Here is a 5,000-nt window from a genome sequence, read left to right as displayed (position 1 = left end):
GGAAGTGGGCCGCACTCGGAGGTAGTGCTATACCGAGGCAACCCGTGGCTGGGACGAGGCAAGCCTCCTTTCCACAGCCCAATTCCAAAAATCAGTTTAATATATGAGCTGCTCAATGAGCAGCGTATCAGATATTAAGCTGATAAGAACAGATTTTTGTATTTTGAAAGTTTATTGCAAAACTATGTACAGTATTTACAGTATTTACAGGAGATCAACAATTGCTACAAACTAAAGAAAAACTAAGGAAAAAACTAAGGAACTTACATCAATGATCATATCGCAAAAATTAAAACTTAAATACTAAATTATCATCCTGATGGAAATCGCAAAGTGCCGGATGGCACCACAAAGAGCGGAACTTGCTAGGAGAGAATCTAAACCGATCAGCTCTAATTCTATTCTTAATGTCAGTAATAATATACTTAATTATTGCCCTAGAATCCTCTCGACCATTATGAAAAACAGCTTTGTTCCTAAAGCGCCAAGCACCATACAAAATCGACTTGATTAAAAACAGAAGCAAACGTCGTGATTTATCATTAGGAAAAGGCAATTGAAAAAAGAAAATGGAGGCACCGCAAAGGGGGAAGGGTTGCGATAAAAGAGAGGACAACAAGGGGAGGAAAAAGAACCACACAGCATTGACTCGGGGACATGCGCGAAAACAGTGATCGATAGATTCTGTTTGCGAACATGTCGCACACGAAGGGTTATCAATGTACCCCCAGTTCCGTAGAGACTCACGGACCTTAACTGCTCTCAAAGTGATGAGCCATGAAAGATCACTTTTATAATTTTCAGTGAAAGAATCTCTTATGGAGGACCAATGGCGAGAAAGACTAAAAGAACTACTTAGTAAAGGGGACCAAAACCTGGGGAGGACCGGGAGGGAACAGTGACGCTTAATTATCTCCTTATAGATAGACTTGGAGTCAAATGTAAAAGACCCAGGGAAACTGCAAGACTTAAGAAGATCAATCATGCGCGAATAAAACTTGGATGGCGAAGCCGCGCTAGGTGTACGAATATCCCGCAAGGTGGACCACTCGGGGCGAAGGGACGACAAACGCGAGCCGCAGAAATACCGAACGAGATAAAAACACTTAAAACTAGGATCCGATAGAGATTTAACGAAGGAAGATAAGCGCAACGCCTGTCCTTTACACCAAAAGTCTATTAAACCAAGGCCCCCCTGATCCGGAGAGCACACGATTGATCTTCGAGCAACAGGTTCTAATTTAGCGCCCCATAAAAAAGGCCAGATCAAGCCATTATACCTGTCAAGCGCCCATCTCGGGGGAACTAAAACACGCGACAAGTACAAAAGCTTGCTCAAACCTAAAACATTAAGAATTAACACTTTACCAACAAACGACAATGACCTCGATTTCCACAGAGACAGACAGTTATCAAGCTTAGACAGGCGCGGTTCCCAGTTGTCTCTCTCAACTGGGACCGTACCAAAAACAACACCCAAAATTTTCATTTTGTTAACCCACTTGAGGCCAAGAGGCTGGTCAACGCGGTCTTTCCAAGACCCCAGCCACATGGCCTCCGTCTTCGAAAGATTCAATTTAGCCCCGGTACCACGCTCATATAACTGAATCTCCCTAAAAAGATTATGAAGAGACACAACGTCCTTAACCAAGGACGTTGTGTCATCGGCATACTGACCAACTTTGAACTGCAAGCCCTGAGCACCCGGGAGTAAAAAACCTTCAATATCATTACAGGCTCTAATCTTGCATGCAAGAACCTCAACACACAAGATATAGAGCATTGGTGAAAGGGAGTCACCCTGCCTAACACCACGCGCAATCGGTATCATATCAGAAAGGAAGCCGTTTACAATCACTCGCATATTAGCGCCATTATACAGGGTGTGAATACAATTTAAAAAGGAAGGACCGAAACCTAGATGTCTTAAGAGATTTAGAAGAAAAGTTCGATTGACACGATCGAAAGCTTTCTCCTGATCTAGGCTGACGAGAATACCCGTCTCGCCAGTTCGCTCAATGTGATCTAAAACGTCGCGCAACAAAAACAAGTTGGAAGCAATAGATCTCCCAGGAACAGAGCAAGTCTGGTCCGGGTCAACAATGGAATCTAGAACCTTAGAAAGTCGCAAGGAGATAGCCTTCGAACAAATCTTATAATCGACATTTAGAAGAGATATTGGACGCCAGTTTTTCAAATTCCTCCGGTCGTCCTTCTTATAAACTAATCGAGTGATGCTAGTTTTCATAGAGTCACAAAGCTCAGACTCGCGCAGGCCTTCATTAAAAACCTCAACTAAGAGTGGGCCGAGGCGCGACCAGAAAGTTAAATAAAATTCTACCGACAAACCATCAGGGCCGGGGGCCTTGTTGCGATTGGACAAGCCAACAGCCTCAGTAGCTTCGTCCAGCAACAAAGCCCCCTCGCAAACATCACGATCATGATCCGACAAACGGCGCGAAACGAACGAGAACAAATGATTTTGTGTTTCTAAATCAACAGACTCCTCAGCAAAGAGAGAGGAATAGAAAATTTCATGAGCTTTTACTATCTCAGGTAGAGTAGACACCTCAACACCATCAGAATTAAGGACAGAGGAGACGAAACTCTTCTCAAACTTTTGAGAAGCTAACTTAAGGAAAAACTTAGTAGGGGCTTCGCCCTCTTCTAGCCATTTTGCTCGACTTCTAATTTTTGCACCCATATACTCCTCTGTCATTAAGACTTTAAGGGAGCTCTCTAAGTCCGCAATTTCAGACTTAACAGAAGGATCACCCGACACTAGACGATGTTTCAAAGCAATCAAGCGGTTAGTTAACGAGACTCTCTCGTCAGAGAGGTCTCTACGCTTTTGCTTTGAAAAGGCAATAGATTCAACTTTAATATCTTTCTTAAGGGATTCCCAAAAGGAACCAGAGGAAGAAAAGGTATGTTTAAACAATAAAAAACGATCAATAAGAGCACGAATCTTCTCGCAATAGGACTCGTCCTCTAAGAGAGAATTATTTAATTTCCACACTCCAGGGCCATACTTAGAAGAAGCTTCGAGAACTAAGTCAATAAAAACAAACTCGTGATCCGAGAAAACACAAGGGGAAATAACACACGACTTAACTGATGAAAGGAGGGACCTTGCAACAAGAAAAGTGTCTAAACGACTAGCAACTGAAGAATCTGAATTAAACCAAGTAAACTGGCGGGTTCTGGGATGCGAAGCTCGCCACGCATCCCTTAACAGAAAACACGATTTAAGGTCAGACAAGTCAGAACTAATAGAGACGGTGCCCCCAAACTTATCTGAGGAACCGTCATAACAGTTGAAATCACCACCAACTATCAGCGAGGAGTGTGGAAAGAAGTACAAATGGACCGACTGGTAGAAGACTCGTCTATCAGCCGGTACAGTTGGAGCATACACATTAACTAAATTAATAGACTGGGAATCAATTTTAAGTAATACACTAAGGACCCGACCCTCAGTATCCTTTTTCCAAACAGAGAGATTATCTTGTAAACTACTTGAAAGCAAAATGGCCACGCCCCCCCTCCTCCCGACAGCCGGGGACCAAAAACTGGGGCCCCGCCACCGGGAAGATAGGGAATTAATGACCCGTCTATCAGAAACCATCGTTTCCTGGATAAAACAGAAATCTAGATTCTCTTGACCAAAACAACGAACAACTGACGAAAACTTTTCATCACTCAAACCGCGAACGTTAATCGTTAGACCTTTGAAAATGGAAAAAGTTTACTCAGGCGGGTCCTTACCTCTATTAGATCTCACTCCTGGCGGGTTGGGCCTGGTTGCCTTGCGCACAGGAGCAAAAGAATGGGAAGCTGATGCCTTTCGGGTCAGGTTCTTCCTCCGCTGACCCTTCTTCCGGGAAACACGTTTCCAAGCCGTCGCCAGCTGCTGGACCTCTAAGGGGGGGACAGAATCCCCCATATCATCATCATCACTATTCTCATCGGGTTGAGCCAGATCCAAAGCGGGACCATCGGAGGGAGACGGCAAGACAACTTGAGCGAGGGCGCTGTCAGAGACAGATGGCATCAGCTCGGGAGATGCAGGAGGCATAGCGACCTCAGCGAGGGCACTGTCAGAAATAGAAGGCACTGGATCCTCAGGTACGGAAGGCATCTGGCCAAGAACACTATCCGAGACCGAGGGAATAACAGACGCGGAAGACGGATCAGTAAAGAGAGGGACACTAGCAGGAGGTGAGGGCGTAGGCGATTCAGCAACATCAGTAGAGCCAGGCTGACTCACAGGATCAGCGAGGTCAGCTTGGGGAGCACTTGTATCACTAGTTTCGGCGGTATGAGTAGGACGCTCCACAGGGGTAGAAACAGGATCCACGGGGTTCGACCCGGCAACGGTATCTGGAGACAGAGACGCAGAAGGCGGGGGGCGACGATACCAAGAGTGTTGGCAGTCAATGGCCATGTGGCCCTCCTCCTTGCATATACAGCATCTGATGTCTTCGGGGCACATCCTCGAATGATGCCCCACTCGATCACAATTAAAACACACAGAGTTGCTGCAATCCTTGTAGAGATGATCCCTCGAATTGCAACGGCGGCAAGTAGTTGGTTGGCCATCATACTTCACCCGAATTTGGTACTTTCCAAAACGAAGAAAACAGGGAATATGAGTATTGAGCTCCATGCGTAAGTGTCGCAAGCCGTTGAAGACGTCAGGGTAGCCCTGCACCTTGCCACGGCGTGAGGAGAAGATCCGGCCATAACGGCTCAAACGATGTTCGAGGGCAGAATCCGGCAACTCGTGCGGCGCATCGTAGACCGTAACAAACAGTAGACGGCGCGTACCAGGGTGAGTGACGTAGTGGCCACGACGGACGATAAAAGAAGAACGACGCAGAAACAGATCGCGGTACTTCTGTAGCGCAAATGTAATCAAGACATTACCGTTGGGCGATCGCTGTAAGCAACGAACAGCAGAGGCAGGAATCCCATCAGTAAGTAGGGCGTCAAAGATG

General features: G+C 45.9%; 1 non-coding gene across 1 annotated transcript in view; it reads right to left on the bottom strand.

Moving 5' to 3' along the window:
• The window catches only part of LOC140939440 (U2 spliceosomal RNA), a 187-nt gene extending 1 nt beyond the window's left edge, over positions 1-186 (bottom strand). The window contains exon 1 of the small nuclear RNA XR_012165790.1: positions 1-186. This exon is cut by the window's left edge and continues 1 nt beyond it. This is a non-coding gene — a small nuclear RNA (U2 spliceosomal RNA).
• Positions 187-5,000: the final 4,814 nt, after the last annotated feature.

The sequence above is a fragment of the Porites lutea genome, chromosome 5 (genome assembly GCF_958299795.1).
Source record: "Porites lutea chromosome 5, jaPorLute2.1, whole genome shotgun sequence".
Classification (NCBI taxonomy): Eukaryota; Metazoa; Cnidaria; class Anthozoa; order Scleractinia; family Poritidae; genus Porites; species Porites lutea.
Note: the sequence above shows the minus strand (reverse complement) of the source record. Positions and strands in the feature narration are given on the sequence as shown.